Consider the following 21,376-nt stretch of genomic DNA (forward strand, 5'->3'; position numbering starts at 1 on the left):
GCAACCCTTCACGCCACCCACCGCCCCTCACACCACCCGGCTGCCCATAACCCCCGCAACCCCTCACACCACCCACAGCTCCCCCAGCCTCTCACACTGCCCAACCGCCCACAGCTCCCCCAGCCTCTCACACTGCCCGGCCGCCCACAGCTCCCCCAGCCTCTCACACCGCCTGGCCGCCCACAGCCCCTGCAACCCCTCACCGTCCGGCCGCCCACAGCCACTCACACCACCCAGCTGCCCACAACCCCTGCAACTCCTCACACCACCCCGCCGCCCACAGCCCCCACAACCCCTCACACCGCCCAGCCGCCCACAGCCCCCCCCAACCCCTCACACCACCCGGTCACCCACAGATTCACAGTGTTTCATAAATGTCTAACTGATGCCAGAGAACACTCTCAAAATAATTCTTGTTTGAAATGTGTGTGTTTTCATGCACATTTACACAAGCTAATTTAGGCACACAAGTAGCATCAGAGGCATGTATATGTGTTGGGTCTTGCATGTGTAACCCTTCTGTTAACGCCAGATGCCTGCCAGAAGGGCCGGGCTCAACTCTTGTGGGGTTTTCCTATCAAGGATACAATCAACCGGCTCGAGCCCCCACCCAGTGGCCTGGGACAATTTCACCCCCGTGCTGGGTGCCTGTAAGGCGGTTCTCCCCCCCCTCGCAAGCACAGAGTCTGAGATAGAAATGGCTTGTTTAATGACCGTAACCTACCCCAAGGTTACAGCGACAGATGCAGTATATCTCAGCACAGAAGAGACAAAACCCCTTTTACCCAGATACCATCCCCATATGCAGTAGAACCCAGTCTCTCGCTGGGGCTCTTGGCCCTTTTCCACACACACACAGTTACAGGGTGTACCCTCTGCGGTACAGTCCCAAACTCAAAGCCCACAGATACATCACCAGGGCAATACTAGCTGTCCACTTGTCTGTAGCCTCCCCTTGCTGTCAACAGCCGCCCGCCGGTCGCCGTCATCTACCGCCGCCGCCGCCGCTCCTACCGGTCGCTCGCCGGTTGCCGTCGTCTGCCGCCGCCGCTCCTACCGGCCGCCCGCTGGTCCTGCTGTTGTCCGCCAGACCTAACCCCACTGCTTGGGACTGCCCTAAGGCAGAACCCAGTGATTTCAGCTCTGTGTGGCCTCAGCTGCCACTCTGTGATTTCAGCTCTTGGTATCTCTAGTGTGGGGTTTCACAAACACCCTAGTATCCAGCTCTATCTTTTAACAGGTGGGGCGGGTTAGTCAAGCCAGGCTTATAGCTATATGGCCAAGGCATAGGCAGGGCTACAGCACTCAGCAAGCTGGCTCAACCCATACCCCTCCCCTTGCTCTCTCACAATGCTCTAAACCAGGGAGCCCTGTGTAATCAATGTCTTACACAGCTAAGGCGACTGCCCTGTCCCCCCACAACAACCCAGAGCATTGGTGAGATCTCACAACTCCCACCTTAAGTGTCAGCTTAAATTGTGATTTTACAACTACATGTTTACAATAGACCAAATCTCATGGCTTACTTGCTACCCATTAGGCTTTGCCTGAAAAGGTATCACACATGCACACCTTTTGCATTCTCATGCAGATGACCTCTGGGAGACTCATTCCTCCCAGCCTTCAGCAGCACTGCATTCCTTCTGCCACATTCCCTACACATGTACACAACTCCAAACTGCAGGTGCCTCTCAGGTGTACGTGTAACTAAAATGGGCGGAATAAATGAGCGTACCTGTTTTTGTACATATGTAAGTCTGTAGCCAGACACCCCGCCCCCCCCCCCCCCCCCCGCAGCCCACCTTCTCCTCTCACTGTAATTGCTTCGAAGCGCAGATGTGCTGAGCCACTGAAATCATGGGAAGCACAGAAGAATAGACAAAGGGGACAACAGGCTGTTCCTGGAGCTGGGGGCCTCGGGCTGCCCTTGAACAGTGCCACATAACATGCCAGGAGAGGAATCCTGCACCCATGTGAAAAGAATATTGTGTCTTAATGATTTGGCTAACATTCAGCTATCTTCACCTAACAAATGCAAATTAATTTAGTAACCTTCTTTCAGGCTGGCGTCACTGAGATGTACCAGCATGACTGGTGTTAAGGAAGATCTGTACGTGACCCAAGGGGTATAAAGTAGGGCCTTAGTAGCAAACACGAACTGAGCTCCAATTGCCAGACCTGCTGATCAGAACAGGCCTTTGCCTCCCAAGGTAAAGGGACGCCCTCCTCGTACTCTTCTTCCTGAGGGATTGAGTGACAGACGCTGGCTATGCTGGAGTTGGATGATGCAGGGGTAAGAATTATACCTGCTATGTATTTTGCGTGCATTCAATAGGTTAAGTGTCATTGTTGTTGTTGTAACTGAAGCTAAGCTGTAAATAAAGTAAGTTGTGATCTAAATGACCTGTAAGTTCACATCTCTTACATGCTAAACTTTTCACTGTAATGAATCATAGTAACCATTAGGCTAAACCTGACTCCTCCAGTGATTGCATTGAGCCATACACAACCAAAGAACCCAAGCCGGCTTCTGGCTAATTAACCCCTTAGGGTCAGTGGTCCTAGTGTGCTGGAAACTGAGTGTTGAGTTTGGCTGCCTGCCAAGGGGCAAACTCCTGGGGCATCCATCAGCTGCTGTGAAGGAACTGTCTGTCCTAGCAGTTAAAGACTCAGATGTAAAAGGAACTCCTTCTGGCACCAAGCACTACTCCGATGAGCCGCCCCTTTAGTGTCGGCTAACAAATCCACACAACAACTGGGTGTGGTTCACTGTCCCACACAATGGCACTTAGACAAGTTACAGAAAAAGAATGAGTCTGCTCTACAGCCTTGACTACCAGACGCTTTAAGTAGATGGCCTAGCAAGCCTCCATCCGCACCAGGTTGCCTGGGTCCTGGACCACGAGGAGCACGTCATCGGTGTACACCAACAGGACCAGCTGCATCTCCGGCTTACGGAGTACCAACCCCGTCAGCCTGTGGTGAAGGAGATGGAGGAAGGGCTCAATGGCCAGAGTATATAGCTCGCCTGACAGTGGGCAGCCCTGACATACTTCCTGCTTGAACCTGACCGGTACAGTCAGGATCCAGATGAACTTGACCAAACACTCTGAGGCAGCATACAGCACCCAGAGAAACCCCACAAAGTGGGGTCCAAAGCTGAAGGCCTGCAGAGTGCTCAGCCTGTCTAGCTACCAGAAACTCTTCCCCTACATTGCAGGGTTTAGAAGTGAAGTTTCTGCTTTGTAATGCCTGAAGTGGCAAGGAAAGGGTTAAGATAGGATGGAGGGAGCATGTGCAGCTCCCCTAGCCAACAAGTGAAGGGCTCCTGAGGGAGCCAATCAGAGGGTAGCTTTCTGGAGCAGCCTAGCTAGCATATAAATTGCTGCTCCAGGAGAGCTGGGTGAGTTAGGTTCTAGCTAGAGAAGGGGTAGGAGCAGTTCCAATGTAGAGCTAGCACTGTAGTAGAGCAGTTCTGGGCAGGCTAAGGGGACTGGGGAGAGTCTCTGGCCTGATGCCTGTTAGACTTCTGGCTCTGAAATAGAGGCCTGGAAACTGCAAGCAGACCATGGGGGAAGTGGCTCAGGGAGCAAGGCAGCGAAGGGGAGAGAAGAGGAGGACAGGACTAGGCTGCCACCAGAGGGTCTCTGGATTGTAACTCAGAGTAGTGGGTGGGCCTGAGTCTCTCCCTTCCCCCTTGTACTGCACCTAGACACACATCATAGTGGCCCTAATGGATTGTGGCCTACCCCTGAGATGAGGGGCTAGACTGAGGCTGCAGTGGGCCATGGGGGTGGGTGCCCTGAGCAGAGCCAGTACTGCTGAGCTCCTCCAGAAGAGGACAATGGACTAGTAGAGTGGACATAGCTGGAGGACAGTCCCCTGAAGTGGACACTGCAATCTGGAGATCATTGTGGCTCCATAGAGTTGACTGCTCGGAGAAAACAGGCATCAGACAACCTGCCAGGGGTAGGTGCCAAGCTGGAGACCAAATGAGCTAACTCCTTCACTGGCCAGAAGAAGGCACTGGTGGTGAATTTGCCCTGTTACAATGTCCCATGCAAGTTATAGGGTGGCTGAGGAGGTAGTATGTGCTACTGAGGAACTCAGAAAGCTGACTAGCAAATGCTGCTGCTTTGGCCTCCCCAGGATCTTCATGGAGCATAGCAAAAGCATCTCTGAAGAGACACATGTAACCCTTCTATTACTGGCAGGTGACTGCCAGAAGGGCTGGGTTCTGTTCCGAGGGGATTCTGTCAGCTATGCAACCTAACCAGCTCAAGCCCCAACCCGGTAGCCTGGGACAATCTCACCCTACCTGCTAGGTGCCTATAAGGGCAATTCTTCCCTCTCTCAAGCCAGAGTCCAAGGTAGAAACAGCTTGTTTAATAACAGTAGCTGAACATAAATTTGCACAGCAATACATGCAGTATTGCTAAACAAAGGAAAGGAGAACCCCATTAAGAGAGGCACTATCCAGAGTCTGCTGAGCTGAGTGCCTTGCTAAGAGTTCTTTACCTGCACATCCCCACTTCTAGGGAATTCCTCTCACAGCATAGTCTGGCCATATGAACCCAAAGTTCACAGATACATCAGCGTGCATTTGCTTGCCCCACAAAGGCAAGATCACCTTCTGGCTGCTTGTCTGCTACACTCTGCTGGCCATCCTTGCCAGCTACTCAACTACTATGTTCTGTGGGCCATCCATGCTGGCTGCCTATCCACTGTACTCCACCCGCAACCATTCCTGGGCACTCATCTTCTATGCTCTAACTGCCAGCTGTGTTGTGGGTTGAGCTCTAGGCCAAACCCTGCAATTTCACCTCTCCATGGCTTCAGCTGCCAGTGATTTCAGCTCTCATTAGCTTCAATTCTGGATCTAGTCACAGGATCTCAGTATCCACTAGGGTCAGTTCTCACAAAATAACTGCAGATCCCAGCATTAGTCTGGGCGTTAGATCTGTCTTTGAACAGGGACTAATCAAACTTGATTTATGATTGCATAGCCAAAAAAACTCCCAATCAGTAATCCAATCCTTCCCTCACCCATTTACAGTGCTATGCTGAGGGGAGTCCTGTGAGATCCACATCCCAAGTGACGATGACCCCCCCCCCCCCCCCCCACAATACCATCACAATATTTTCAAGCATTGGTGATATTCCACAATTCCTCCCTTGAGTGATAGCTTAATTTGTGACTTTACAAGTTGTTTACAATAGGTTAAACAACACTGTTTTTTCTGTAACCCAGCAGCTTTTGCAAAGAAGCAACTATTTATACACACATCATTTACATATACACATCCAAAGATCTCTTCCATTTGCATCTCTAAAGAACACATTCCTCAAATTCATTCAGCAGGATTGAGGTTCTGCTGCCACATTCCTTACACACTTTTCCCTAGAGCAGCTTCAGTCTGGGAGGAGAATGGAAGGTACAGCTGGGGGATTTGGGGCTGCAGCTGGTCTGGGTTTCCTTCAACTAAGGGGATTATGTGGTTCTGCCATAGTGGCAAGCAGGTGGGAACAGAAGGTATCAGGGATCCAGCCATATGGGGAGGGGTATAGGAAGAGGAGGTGGAACTGAGGACTGATCTCCCCAGTGGGGAGCTCCATTTACTCCCTTACTTCTTCACTGCCTTCAGAAGTAGGTGGCCAGAGTGTGTTGGCTGCCGGATCCTCTGAAAGCAGCAGAGCAGAAGTAAAGGTGGAAATACCTTACCATACTATTTTTCTGCCCTTATGCTACTCGTGGCATTGCCTTCAAAGTCGGATTCACAGCCTGCAATCAGCACTTGCCAGCCCCCCCAGCTTTGAAGGCAGCACTCCTGGCAGCTGCAGTGCAGAAACAAGGGTAGCAATATTGCAACCCACTTTTTAGGCCCGAACCCCTGATGTTGCAACACTGTGAAATTTTAGATTTAAACATTTGAAATAATGAAATTTCTGATTTTTAAAATCCTATGACTATAAAATTGATTAAAATGGACTGTGAATTTGTCCACTTTGGTAACCAACTTGCAAATCAGTGATTCATTCTGCTGTTAAATGCCAGCTGGATAAATGTGTAAAGGTGAGGAAGAGTAGAAGCATGGTGAGATGTTTGTATGAGGAAAGATGAGAAATATCAGACTTGTTGCAGTCAGGCCACTATTCTGCAAGTTGCTCTAGTTTATGTCTTCATGGAGCAGCTATGATTTGTGGCAGGTAGCTACAGATGAGAGGAGCAGAAATGATTAAGAGTTCCTATTTACCCTTTTTCATAATAAAAGAACAAGTGAACAGTCAAGGAAATTGGAAAATGTAAATTTAAAATGGATAACAAGCAATACTTTTTACAATATGCATATTTAGCCAGTGGAACTCATTGCCATAAGGTACTGTTGAAACTGAGAGCTTAGCTGGATTCAGAAAGGAAGTAGGCGTACACTAGAACATCCATAGTTACATTAAATAGGTTTGAGTATTTTAATCCCTTCTTTTTTAAAAAATTATCCTATCACTGGAGTTTAGAGGTTACCGTTCTTATAGGCAGACTACTACAAAACTGTCTGCATGAGGATTTCTTGAACCTCCCCTTCAGGTATCTGACAGAGACACTGTTAGGCTACGTCTACACGTGAAGCCAACATCGAAATAGCTTATTTCGATGTAGGAACATCGAAATAGGCTATTTCGATGAATAACGTCTACACGTCCTCCAGGGCTGGCAACGTCGATGTTCAACTTCGACGTTGCGCGGCACCACATCGAAATAGGCGCTGCGAGGGTACGTCTACACGCCAAAGTAGCACACATCGAAATAAGGGTGCCAGGCACAGCTGCAGACAGAGTCACAGGGTGGACTCAACAGCAAGCCGCTCCCTTAAAGGGCCCCTCCCAGACACAGTTGCACTAAACACCACAAGATCCACAGAGCCGACAACTGGTTGCAGACCCTGTGCCTGCAGCATGGATCCCCAGCTGCCGCAGCAGCAGCCAGAAGCCCTGGGCTAAGGGCTGCTGCCCACAGTGACCATAGAGCCCCGCAGGGGCTGGAGAGAGAGCATCTCTCAACCCCTCAGCTGATGGCCGCCATGGAGGACCCGGCAATTTCGACGTTGCGGGACGCGGATCGTCTACACGGTCCCTACTTCGACGTTGAACGTCGAAGTAGGGCGCTATTCCGATCCCCTCATGAGGTTAGCAACTTTGACGTCTGGCTGCCTAACGTCGAAGTTAACTTTGAAATAGCGCCCGACGCGTGTAGCCGCGACGGGCGCTATTTCGAAGTTAGTGCCGCTACTTTGAAGTAGCGTGCACGTGTAGACACAGCTTTAGAGACAAGTATCAGAGGGGTAGCCATGTTAGTCTGGATCTGTAGCAGCAACGAAGGGTCCTGTGGCACCTTATAGACTAACAGAAAAGTTTAGAGCATGAGCTTTCGTGAGTTAACTCACTTCTTCAGATCCTGGTCCTGGAAATCTGCAAGGTCAGGTATAAATAGGCCAGAGCAAGGCTGGGGATAACGAGGTTAGCTCAGTCAGGCAGGCTGAGTTGTATTGTCATCAGTAGATCTGGAGGTGTGAACTCAAAGAGAGGGGAAGCTGCTTTTGTATTTAGCCAGCCATTCACAGTCTTTGTTTAATCCTGAGCTGAGGGTATTGAATTTGCAGATGAATTGTAGCTCAGCAATTTCTCTTTGGAGTCTGTTCTTGAAATTTCTTTGCTGCAGGATAGCTACTTTTAAGTCTGCTACTGTGTGTCCTGGGAGACTGAAGTGCTCTCCTATGGGTTTTTGTATATTGCCATTTCTGATGTCTGATTTGTGTGCATTTATTCTTTTACGTAGAGACCGTCCTGTTTGTCCGATGTATATGGCAGAGGGGCATTGCTGGCACATGATGGCATAAATTATATTGGTAGATGTGCAGCTGAATGAGCCCACAATGGTGTGGCTGATCCGGTTAGGTCCTGTAATGATGTTGCTGGTGTGTATATGTGGGCAGAGCTGGCAACGAGGTTTGTTGCATGGATGGGTCCCTGAGATAGAGTGACTGTGGTGTGGTGTATAGTTGCTTGTTAGGATTTGTTTTAGGTTGGTAGGTTGTCTGTGAGCAATGATAGGTCTGCCTCCCAAGGCCTGTGAAAGTGTGGGATCATTGTCCAGGATGGGTTGTAGATCCCTGGTGATGCGCTGTAGAGGTTTTAGCTGAGGACTGTAGGTGATGGCTAGTGGTGTTCTGTTGGTTTCTCTCTTGGGCTTGTCCTGTAGTAAGAGGCTTCGTGGCACACGTCTGGCTCTGTTGATTTGTTTTCTCACTTCCTCAGGTAGGTATTGCAGTCTCAAGAATGCTTGGTGCAGATCTTGTAGGTGTTTGTCTCTGTTGGAGGGGTTGGAACAAACGCGGTTATATCTAAGTGCTTGGCTGTAAACGATGGATCGTGTGGTGTGTCTGGGATGGAAGCTGGAGGCATGAAGGTAGGCGTAGCGGTCAGTGGGTTTACGGTACAGGGTGGTACTGATGTGTCCATTGTGTATAAGCACGGTAGTGTCAAGGAAGTGGATCTCCTGTGTAGATTGGTCCAGGCTGAGAAATTTCAAGAACAGACTCCAAAGAGAAATTGCTGAGCTACAATTCATCTGCAAATTCAATACCCTCAGCTCAGGATTAAACAAAGACTGTGAATGGCTGGCTAAATACAAAAGCAGCTTCCCCTCTCTTGGAGTTCACACCTCCAGATCTACTGATGACAATACAACTCAGCCTTCCTGACTGAGCTAACCTCGTTATCCCCAGCCTTGCTCTGGCCTATTTATACCTGGCCTTGCAGATTTCCAGGACCAGCATCTGAAGAAGTGAGTTAACTCACAAAAGCTCATGCTCTAAACTTTTCTGTTAGGCTATAAGGTGCCACAGGACCCTTCGTTACTGTTAGAGACAAGGTAGTGGACTAGATAAACTACTGGATTGTTCTGTTATATTGCCCATGTCCCTATGATTTATTTTTTAATGATTGATTTTAATAACTTATAAAGTGTACCTGCTTGGATTCAGGAAAACAGTGTCTATACTTTTCTCTATACCTTCAAGGGCCATTGAAACCTCATAAACCCAAAAACTCCCAGGTATGCTCCAAGGCAACTTACAATGAGCCTGAAATCCTTCCTAAGGGCTCAAATTTGTCTTGTTCCAAAGGGAAGTTGGTTCAGTAAAAGGTATTGCCTCACCCATCCTACCTCTCCATTCACATGATATTTACAAAATGGCACAAAATCTTCAGATATTACAAACCTTCCAAGGAAGACAGACCCACAGTCTGCACAGATTACCTCTATCTGAAGTGGACTAGATTTGAAAATAGAACGCTGTTTCCCGAACACACACACACACACACACACACACTGAGTGCACTGTTTCCAGGCAGCCCTTCCTACTGAAGGGAAAACACGAGTGACTCTAGCAAACATCGGTATCTTTACAGTGAAAATACCCTTTTCAGCTGTTTATGAATGTTTGAAATGCTCACTTACAATTATGAACTCTACATTATGGAGGATCGGGGGAAAGGGACACCAAGTTGCTCTGAAACGCTCCTGCCATTGGTGGGCACATTCTCCTAGCTGGAGCTTCTCATAACTTGCATTGTTGCTTAGAACAGAAATCTCTCCTATTCCTATAATAACTGTTAATTGGAATAATATATTTACTGGGCTCTGTAGTGGCTTCTGTCTCCACTGAGTTTGCTACAGGCCCAGCACTGGACTGTTCCTGGTGGGTGTTGGCCATGGGGAATCAAAATATAGCTAATTTCAAAATGAGAAATCAAAATGCTTCATTTAAAAATAGCAAAATGGGAGGTTTCAACATTTTTGGAACTTTCCCGTCCTGTATTTCCTCCAAATTTCAATTTTGACAACATTGACATAAGTGAAACATTTTGTTTCAGTGTAATACCTTTTCTGATCAAGAATGCTTCCATTGAAGGTGTTTTGACAAGCTTTATCCTAGATTATTACCATTCCTGGGCAAAGGATGGGGCTATATACATGGATGGTCTCAAGCAGAATAACCTGCTTGTAGTATACAGGTTGAACCTCTCTAGTCTGGTACCCTTGGGACCTGATTGGTCCTGAACAAGAGAAGTTGCTGGACCATGGGAGGGGGGCAATATTGTCTAGCATGTTACCAGCATTTCCACTGCTTCCTGGGCCCTTAAAATACATTTAGGCATATTTTACAGCTAAAGAACAGCATAGAACATTGAGAGCCAGGACTGGTAGTTATAAACAAACTTCATTGGACTACAGGAAACTTGGCCATACCCATAAGCGGTCATCCGGCTAACTAAAATTATGACGGATTATGGATGTTGCTGGAAGATAAAGAAGCAGATTAAAGAGTTTTAATCTATAAACTACTTGTTTGATGGGGTTTTGTTACTCTCACCGCATTCACCACAATGCAGCCCAGTATGTTTATATTTGAATAGAGGATATTTGAAAATTCTGCTTTGGTTAAGTCTTGAGTTCATAATTCTATGTTTCCTTGAAACAATTGATGATTTCAGAAATACTGTACAAAAAACCAGATTTCCAAGACCTGACTTTAAATGCAGATAAGTGAAGAAGGAAGTGATTGTCATATATGTATTGTAAGATTTTGGGATCTTGGATTGCTCAAGGTCCTACAAAACTCTGCACTACTTTATGTATCCTATTAGTCTCTTTTGTGTCACCCTGTGCCCACCAACAATACCAGCTTCAGTGCTTTATTTGTCCATTCCTTTTTGTCTTTTCCCAGAGTGCCCCTTACATGCTGAATACTTTCACAGTTCTGGGCCATCAATCCATTAATCAGTCCATTAAAGTCCCTCTTGAAAGATTGTTTCTCACCAACCCAAGTTGGGCCAGTAAAAGATATTACTTCATCCACCTGGTGTAACGTCTACTGTGATGCTTACAAAAAACAAGACAATAACTATATTTTTTTTCTAAAAATGCTAGTTATTTTTTCCCGAAGGCTTCCTAGGGCATCTGTCTTGTTTGTACCTTAAGATCTTTGGCACAGAGACTAATTGAATTTTGTAGACACTTAAGGTGGGTGGACTAAATACAGACCTGACATTCCTGAAAATGACCAGCATTATCTGTCTGGCTTCCTGGGAGATTCATAGATTTTTTTTTTAAGCCAGAAGGGATCATTATGATCATCTAGTTCTTCTTCCTGCATAACACAAGAACTTCTGTCTTCTGCACAGCTTTAATTTGGGATGATTGGTATGTGTATTGCAACTCATAACACATGCCACAGAATTTAATCAAGTAATTCCTGTGTCCAAACCGATAATTTCTGGCTGCAGTAAAATATATCCCTTAATAAAATATCATGTTCTGAAGGCCTCAGTTAATGAATTTATGTTGAAGAACTCATGTTACTGCTGAGCAAGCAAGTCCTTCATGCTCAGTTAAAAATCACTTCGTACAATTTTCTTGACTGAGGCCATATTCTAGAGAGTCAGAAAGCTGCAGTGGTTTGGTTTTTGTTAGAACAGCATGAAATATTTGCAGGGGAACTTGGCACAGTATAAATGCAAATACTTTGACCTCGCAATTTAACAAAGGTTCCTCCAAATGTTCTGTAACTGTGAACTTTGAGCCCCTTTGTGGACAAACTTGGTTTCATGATGAAGACATTAAAACTTATGCTTTTAATGCAAAATTAGATGAATTTTGGTTGTTTCAACCATGTAAGACTTCTAGACTTTTGGTTAAATGTAAACCTGAAGGAATGGTAAGGGAATGTAAGCACTGTGGAAAAAGAAAAGATTAACATGACCCCTTGGCTACATCTACACTAGCCCATTCGAAAGGGGCATGGTAATGAGCAAGGTAGACTATGCTAATGAGGCACTACCATGAATATGCAGTGTCTAATTAGCATAATGGCAGCCACGACAATTCGAAAGTGCCACTTTCAAATTGTGCGCTGCCCATATAGACAGGGGCCTTTTGAAAGGACCCCCCAGTCTTTGAAAGTTCCTTATTCCTAGTTGGTTTTAGAAATAAGGGGCTTTTGAAGACTGCGGGGGGGTTCTTTCAAAAGGCTCCCATCTACACAGGCAGCACATGATTCAAAAGTTGCACTTTAGAATTGCCGTGGCCGCCATTATGCTAATGAGGCACTGCATATTCATGGTACCACCTCATTAGCATCTTCCGACTCACTCATTACAATGCCCCTTTCAAAAAGAAGGGGCTAGTGTAGATGTAGCTCTTATGAACAAAGAGAGAGGAGTTTTACATGACAGTAGGGGCAAACTTCCCCATAATGTAACTGGGAGAATTTGTGTTAATATCAAAGGCACCCAAACTTACTTTGGGCCCTGGTTTCCTTATGTTAACAACTCCTAATATATAAACTTTCAACATCTTCCATTATATAAACGTTCATGTAGGAGCATTTCCATTAATCTGTGTTTCTGCCTTGGTTTGACCACAAGATGGCAGTCATGTTTTGTAGGAAGAATTAAAATAGCCTCTACAAAGTTTTTTTTATTGTTTTGGAAAGATTCCACACAGGCTTGTACCTTAGTTTTAAGAATAAAGTTATGCAAATATAGACTTTTTGGTCATAAACTACACTCCTGGGCAGTTTTTACTAGTCTTAAAATTGTTAAATTGTCAAGATAACAATTTATAGTAACAGTATTTATACATATCAGAGAAGTAGCCAAGTTAGTCTGTATCTGCAAAAACAACAAAAAGTCCTGTGGCATGTCATAGACTAACAGATATTTTGGAGCATAGGCTTTCGCGGGCAAAGACCTGCTTCTTCAGACAAAGAAAAGCCCACAAAAGCTTATGCTCCAAAATATTAGTCTGTAAGGTGCCACAGGACTTCTTGTAGTATTTATAAATGTCCTAAAAACAGCACACTTTAGTGAACTCAGAAGAATAAAGATGTCCACAATTACTTTACCGATATTAAAGATATTACATTCAAGCCTTACATTTGCAAGCAATATTAGGGAGTTATAACTGAGCATGGGGGATGAACCATGTCCCTTTGTATTTGACTAATGATACAATAGTCTACTTTTATTTTTCTGATTTAATATTAAAGATACTCTTCATACAGGCCTGAAGATGGGACAGGGGGCCCAAAGGGGCAGTTGCCCTGGGGTCCAGTGATTCAAAGCTGGGGGTCCCAGCTGCTACAACAGCTACCACTGCAGTGTTGGCAGCAGGAGCTCTGGGTTCTTTAAATTGCCACCACGTCATCATGTAGCATGCTCCAGGTGGCTCTGAGAACTGGCTGGAGGGAAGGTGGAGGGGAGTGGCCCACCATGCTCTGGGCGGTGTGGATGGCCAGTCCTGCCCCTTCTGCCTTATGTGTAGATGCTATCTGTCAACAGAAGTTTTGTTGGAATATCTCTTCTGACAGTAACTTCTGTAGACAGTTGCTTCTAGTGAAGACATAGTTATTATGTACAGGGTCATAATGTGTAGCCAGTTTAAAACTAATACAAGAAAGTTCTTTTTCCACACAGCTCACTAGAAGCAACTGTCTACAGAAGTTACTGTCAGAAGAGGTATTCCAACAAAACTTCTGTTGACAGATAGCATCTACACATAAAAGCATATTGATTTATTTGAGCTGCTCTGTTGACAAAAGGGCCTCCCGGAGTGTCTACACGACATTTTTGTCAACAATTTCTGCTGACAAAACACATTTGTGTGTGTGTATGCTATGCAAGTTTTGTCGACAAAACCCGAGTTTTGTTGACAAAACACTCTAGTGTAAGCATAGCCAATGAAAACCATTTCAAGCCACGGGGTGCTGCACTGCAAGTTTTATCACTTATGCCAGGAGCTGCTTGAGGTAAGTGCCATGTGCAGCCTGCATCCTTGACCCGCTCCAGACCTGATCTCCCTCCCTCCTTCCAAGTCCCTCAGTCCCAGCCTGGAGCACCCCAAACTTCTCATCCCCAGCCCACGACCCCCTCCCACTCATCAAGCCCCTAATCCCTTGGCCACAGATCAGAGCCTGCATTCTCAGGTGGAGCCCTCACTTCCTTGCAACCTCACCCCCCTACCCCAGCCTGGAGCCTCCTCCCACACCCTGAACCCCTCCTTTCTGGCCCCAGCCCCGATACCCCTTCCCACATCCAACCCTCCTGCTTCAACCCTGAGCCCCTTCCTGCATCCCAAGCCCCTCATCCCTGGCCCCACTCCACAAGCTGCACTCCCAGCCAGAGCTGGCCCAAGGCCCCATTACTTAGCTTGGAGCCCCCTTCCTCACTGTGAACTCTCCCAGCCAAAGCCCTCACTCCTTCCCCCATCACCTGAGCCACTCAGGTGAAAGTGAGTGACTAAATAAGGGTGAAAAGAGTGAACAATAAAGGGAAGGGGGTGGATGGGGCAGGGCCTCTAAGGAGGGTGAGGGAGGGAATGGAGCAAGGGTGTTTAGCTTTGTGCAAGTAGAAGGTTAGCAACCCTATCTCCACCCAAAAGAATTCCTCGGCTTACAAGTTCACCACAGCTTCATTTCAGAACAAGAAGCCAATTTTATGCGGCCTCAGTAAGTCAAGTACTGTCAATCTTCCATGAAAGTTTGGAGCCCTCCGTGGACTTGGGCACTGCCCATTTGCTGGAACAGGAAGAAGACTTCCTACTTCTTAAGTCAGCTTAAAAGCAGTCTTTTTAATCCAAAAGTTCTATCTTTGTTGGTCTTTGGAGAGTCCAGCTTGAGCTGGTGTGCAGAGGTCTCCTCAGAAAATGATGTCAAAGGGCTGATAGAGGAGGAAGTGCATTAGTATCACCTTTCCCTAGTAGAGCTGGGGGACACAGCAACACAAACACAAATACATTTTTAATGCAATGTACTCCCAAGCTACTTATTAAGGTTTAATGTCAGCAATTACCCCTTATTCAGTACTCTTTAATGTAAACTTCATTAAATTATCTGAATTCCATATGGGTTGTTCATGATGTTGATGCTCCATTACACCCTAAATCAAAGAGCTTATAGTAAAAAAGTCTTGAAAGAGAAACTGATAGTGACTGTGAGAATAAGATAGATAGCAGAAAACAGGGCTATAGCTTGGTGCTTGGGTACCCTCTATTAAGGAAGTTCTTGGGGGTACCTGATCTTAGGCCAGGGCTACACTAGGAGGCAAAATCAATTTGATACGCATATTCAGCTAAGAGAATTGTGTAGCTGGAGTCAACTTACGTAAACTTGTTTTTTTGCTTCTGTCCCCACAGCGGGAGTTTGATGGGAGAAACTCTCCGGTCGACTTCCCTTATTTCTTGCAGTTCCCAGATGTACCAGGGTGGATGGCAGTGCCATGGTAGTTCAATTTAGTGCATCCCCCACTAGGCATGCTAAATCAAATGCAGAAGATTGACCACCAGTGGGTCAGTCTTCCCATAAGCGTAGACCTAGCCTTAGAAAAATGTGCATGGTTACTGTAGATTAACTGGTCCATCCATATTTATTTCATGCACCTGCTGCTGATTTTGTGAGAGCATTTCATCATTGCAGCACTTTGGTTTTGCAAAACGTAGTTTAAAAATAGAAAAAATCTTAAATGGAATAATTTTCTTCTCTCATCAGTATCATCTGTAGGAATTACCAATGCACTACTAAGGAAATAAATTCATAGATTTGAGCGTATGTGCATGCATGTCAAAAACATTGCAACTCTAAAAGACAGATTGATCATTTTTTATATTGTATATTCCGAAAAATCTAATCTCCAAAGCCTTTGTCACAAGAGGACCATATCCATTTCAGGTAGACTGTTTCATCCTTGCACAATATTTCTGGACTAATTCTCTAGTGTGGGCATCTCTCTGACTGACAGGCTAGTTTGCCAACATTTAATTAATTCTTTAGTTCTGGAAATTAAGTTTTTTGAGTGTGCTAATTGCAGTATTTAGAAACAAAATCATAAATCTTCCTACACAAGATATTTTGAACTGGATTAATACATTGTAGCTACCGTAGGTCAGAGCCTTGGATGGCATGACACCATTTTATACCATCAACTTCAACAGAATTAGAGAAGTTGCTTCACACTAGGTGAGGATGCAACTTTATTTATTTTGTGCTAATAACCTGTTTAATCATCACACATGGATTACACTGTACTTTTGGCAAATGTTGATACAGATTTAAATATTTATGTCAACGTGACAAAATCAAGTCACAACATTATCAAAGTTGCCAGAATCTCTTATTTTAGAACTCTAAATCACCAGTGGAAGATGTGGAAGACAGCTCTTACTTAATAGTTTTTCTTCTGATACATAGAGCACTGAGGGCATGCTCCTCAAAGCCAGTGGCAGGCATGTCCCCTGAGAGGAGGTGGAGGATGGGTGAGAGGAAGTTCAGCAGTTACTGAAGCATCTCTGTGTGGAGCCAGCACAAGCCTGGGGGCTGCTCTGACACCAGGGCTAGCTGGAAAGCGCAAAGGCTTTCTCAGAAAGCGTGGGAGCCCTGCACTAGCTATGCTGTCCCTCAGTGAGGTAGGGAAGCCTCAGCATGAACAGAGAATGTGTGTTGGGCCGGGGGGATTGTTTTAAGGGCATGCCTCATTGGGGCTCCCGGAAGGGATTGCCACACAAGTGACCTGTGTGACGATATTCCATGTTGAGAGAGCAGCTGGACAGTCTAGCTGGTCTTTGTTGACAGAGCAGATCACTTTTTCTGTCTGCTTTTGTGTCTGGACTCAAGCTGTCGACAGTGACTTCTGTCAACAGATTGCTGTAGAGTAGATTTAGTCTATCACTTATCACTTAAATTTGATCTTTGGCAGTCAGTAAAATAATACTAATGTTTATCCTTACCAGTGAGTTTGGTTGATAAATCACCTTGGCTATGTCTACACTAGCCCAAAACTTCGAAATGGCCATGCAAATGGCCATTTCAAAGTTTACTAATGAAGCACTGAAATACATATTCAGCACCTCATTAGCATGCCGGCGGCCGCAGCACTTTGAAATTGACACGGCTTGCCACTGCATGGCTCATCCATATGGGGCTCCTCTTCGAAAGGACCCCGGCAACTTTGAAATCCCCCTATTCCTAACAGCAGATGGGAATAAGGGGATTTTGAAGTTGCTGGGATCCTTTCAAAAAGGAGCCCCATCTGGACAAGATGCGGAGTGGCGAGCCACCTCAATTTCAAAGTGCCGCGGCCCCCGGCATTCTAATGAGATGCTGAATATGTATTTCAGCACTTCATTAGTAAACTTCGAAATGGTCATTTGCACAGCAATTTTGAAGTTTTGGGCTAGTGTAGACACAGCCCTCAAGTCACAAAGGCTGGTGTATGTCCACGTTCCATGGATGAAGTGGTGAATCAATAAATAAACTTGCATTACTCAAGAAATGGTCTTGAAAAGTGAAAGACAGTATATTTCTGAGGTATAAACCTGGAAGCTGGGAGGGAGGGAGGGATTTTTCTGTTGCCTGTCTCTGTGATTTGTGAATGGCTCTGGGAGCATTCATGCAATCTAGCAGGGTGTGGGGTTCCATGTGTGGTTGTACTGAGTGGCAACAAAACCTGGAGGAGTTTGCTGCTTGTCACCCTAAGGGATTGTGTGAGACAACACAGATTAGTGAGTTAAGGGCCGTGTCTACACTAGCCCCAAACTTTGAAATGGCCAGGCAAACGGCCATTTCGAAGTTTACTAATGAAGCGCTGAAATGCATATTCAGCGCTTCATTAGCATGCAGGCGGCCGTGGCACTTCGAAATTGATGCGCCTCACTGCCGTGCGGCTCGTCCCGACGGGGCTCCTTTTCGAAAGGACCCCGCCTACTTCGAAGTCCCCTTATTCCCATGAGCTGATGGGAATAAGGGGACTTCAAAGTAGGCAGGGTCCTTTCAAAAAGGAGCCCTGTTGGGATGAGCCACGCGGCGGCGAGGCACGTCAATTTCGAAGTGCTGCGGCCGCCTGCATGCTAATGAAGCGCTGAATATGCATTTCAGCGCTTCATTAGTAAACTTTGAAATGGCCATATGCGTGGCCATTTCGAAGTTTGGGGCTAGTGTAGACGTAGCCAAGGAGGCATAACAGCCTCACAGTCCTGGATTGCATGCTAGGAATACCATCACAACGGGCATCCAATTTTGAGACTTAGGATCCTTTGTGCATTCATGCTGCCATTTCTGTTAAGGGTCCAAAAAGCACTTGGCTGCAAAGCATCAAAATCAATTTCAAGACCATGGCATTCACAGGAAAGCAAGCCTGAAATCTACCACATAATGCAAAAAAATTAGGCCTCACTGTTATTGTCTCAAAATGCATAAAAGAAGTCTCCCTTACAGAACTGAGATAATTCCTTTTTACACAAAGCCACAAATGTTTAAGGACCATTGTTGGCAAGGATGCGTGTCATACACTTTCACAGGAAAAACACTGCCAGGATGTTTCACTCCTCCTCCCTATCTTCCCTCCTCCATAATCAGCTAAAATAACACAAAATGTCAAGTGCAACAACAAGACTAATTCAAGGGTAAAGTGTTCTTTCCCACAATGATTATAGAAATATGAAAAGTTAAAGTTGTCGTGTGAACTTCATATCCTGCAATGAGAGCTCTTGAAGCATATTCCCATCCAGTTATTTTGGGGAGAGGGGCGGGGGGCAGTTTACTTGCCTCCTGGGTTTTGGTTGCAGGTGTGCACGCCACAAGTCACAGTTTCTTTTTTTGAATGAAATCCCCTGCAACCTATGTAGTCTTTCCTACAAGGTGCTTGTTTTAAGGCTGAGAAAAATTAGTGGGACGTCTGGTGCAAAGCAGTGAGATTTAAAGCATTCCCCCTGCACGAGTCTCTCCTTGACTGCATGCCCAGAGCAGGTGAACACGACAGAGCCCACTTGTCCAGCCAGCTGGGGTGGGGAGATGGTCACTTTGCACGCCCATTGGGCTGGGCATTGCTGCGGGTGCAGGGTGCGCACTCAGCCTCCAGAGCCACCCCTCCCGAAACAAGTGCAAGGGAGCAAAATGGCACTTGTTGCAGAAGTTGGTAACCTGTCTCAGAGAATCATAATTTGATTCCCAGTCTTTGGCCATTTCTGCAGAGGAATTAAATGGGACCAAAGTTCCAATTAGTTCCACAATCATCTCCCCACCTGAGCTGGAAGAAAGTAGTGATTGTGCAGTTTAGAGCTTGTGTCTCTGCCTCCTCAGAAAGAGAGTCTGGAACCCAAAGTAATAATATTTTCAGAAACAGTCAATATAATGCTACAAAATCTATAAGTTGGCTAAAAGAAGCCTTCAAAACTAGGAAGGTTGGAAGTTCCTTCTGTAAGATTTAGTTATGAATATGGTTCAGTGTCTCTCATGGAGATCACAGAAGTCACAGATTCTGCTGGTCAGGTGGCCCCTGGGACAGCCACACCCGCCATTGCTGGAGCAGCCTGTGGACAAACACACCAGCTGCTGTTCTAACAGCTTCAGGCACCAGTTTGTGGGCAGCCCCCTGGGAGCAGCCCTCTGGTTCAGCCCCAGCAGAGGTGTCCCCACATCCCAGAGCCCTCCCCTATGACTTAATCACAGGTATTTTTAGTGAAACTCATGGACTGGTCACAGATTATGAACTTTTCAGAGTCTGGGTGGGAAAGGCAGTGAACCATTGACAGGGAAAGCAGGTAGATGGGAAGGCTTGAGAGGAAAGATGAGGAGTTCAGCCGCAAGATGAACCTCAGTAGGATAGAAGATGATCATTTAGAGCAAGGGTCAGCAACCTTTCCTGGGAGTAGTGCTGAAATTTGACCTTTTGACCTGTATGTACTGTTTGAGTGCTGGTGATACTTTATAAAGTCACTTCAGTAGACTCTTTCATATCCAGCAGCGCAGGATGGGGAGGTTGCCAGATATCAAATATTCTGGGTAATAGAGAGGTATACCTAGCAGTGCACAACACTAAAGCAAAACAAGATTAGATATTAAGAAACAAACAAATGTATGCAGAGTACTTTATTTACCACCAACAGCAGTACTGTACACTGTAAACTTGCACTGTATTGGCTATATTTATTTGTACATTCATCCCTCACTATACGAGCACAATTGGTTCCCAAATTTCTGCTCGTAGGCAAAAACTCATAAGAACGACACTAAATTCCCATTAAAATACATGTAAGTCTCCAATGCATTCCAGGGGCTTGTAACTTGACATAAACCAGTTGAGTTTAGGTACTTTTCTGATGTATTTGAATAGTTTGGCACCAGAAATAGAATGTAGTGTATGTATGTAAAGCAGGGATTTCCAACCTACGGGTCAGGACCCAAACATGGGTCCTATTAGATTTGTTAAAGGTTGCCAGCTGGGCAGTTTCCAGCTTCATGTGGCTGTTAAAGAAGCCATTTGCAGTTTCTTAACACCGCTGCCTTAGGCAGCTATCTGTCAATAGTGATAACTGCTGGAGATGGCAGCTATCTCTGTCACTACAGACAGCAATTATCTTATGCCTAGGTGCTGAAACCTTAACACTTGAGTTACTTGCTGGGAGCAGGAGGGCTGGGGAAGCCACCCAGCTTAGCAGCCCCAGTTAAGAGGCTGCAGGAAGAGGAGTGTCGTCTAAGGCTGAGGCTGTTCAGGGATGCAGGTGGGGTCTAAGACTGGGGGCAGTTTGGGGCTGCTGGGGGCCATAAAGCTGGGGGCAGTTTGGGGCTGCTGGGGGGCTCTAAGGCTGGGGGTGGTTTGTGGCTGCTAGGGGTGGTCTAAGGCTGGAGAAGGTTTGGGGCTACTGGATGGGTTTAAGACTAGAGGCAGTTTGGGACCATGGGGGAGCAGTTAAAACCTGGCCAAGGGTGAGGTCTGCGGGGCAGGTGGGGGGTCTAATACAGCAAAGCCTGTAGTTATCCTGGGGTTGTTTCTGCAACCCCTGCATAACTCGAATTTTCCTGCAAGGGGAATGGAGCCAGGAACCACCAGGGCTGGTCAGTTTCCTGGCTCCCAGAGTGGCAGCAGGTGGTCAGTTTCATGCTCCCGCCATTGCAGGGGAGGGAAGCAGGCTAAGAGCCTTCTCCCTCTCTTCCCCAGCCGAAGGTCTGTCAGACAGCTGCATGTCTGAGGGAAGAGAGGGAGAAGGCTCCAGCTGCAGGTCTCCCCACCCCCAGTCTTCCCCACTCTGGCCAGGGATCCTGCTCATATAAGTGGGCAAAGTTCACTCATATAGTGAATAAAGGTAGGTATATATGTTCCTCGTTTTAGCGAGTACTCATAAGTAAAGTGCTCATTAAACGAGGGATGGCTGTATTTACTTTCACTATACTGTGCTTGTGGAAACTGTAACTAAAATTTACTGATGGTTAAAATGCCGGTTATTTGAGAGTTCTGGATGATAGAATGCCACCTAAGACAGAGTTTACTG

Source organism: Carettochelys insculpta, chromosome 2 (genome assembly GCF_033958435.1).
Source record: "Carettochelys insculpta isolate YL-2023 chromosome 2, ASM3395843v1, whole genome shotgun sequence".
Taxonomy (NCBI): Eukaryota; Metazoa; Chordata; order Testudines; family Carettochelyidae; genus Carettochelys; species Carettochelys insculpta.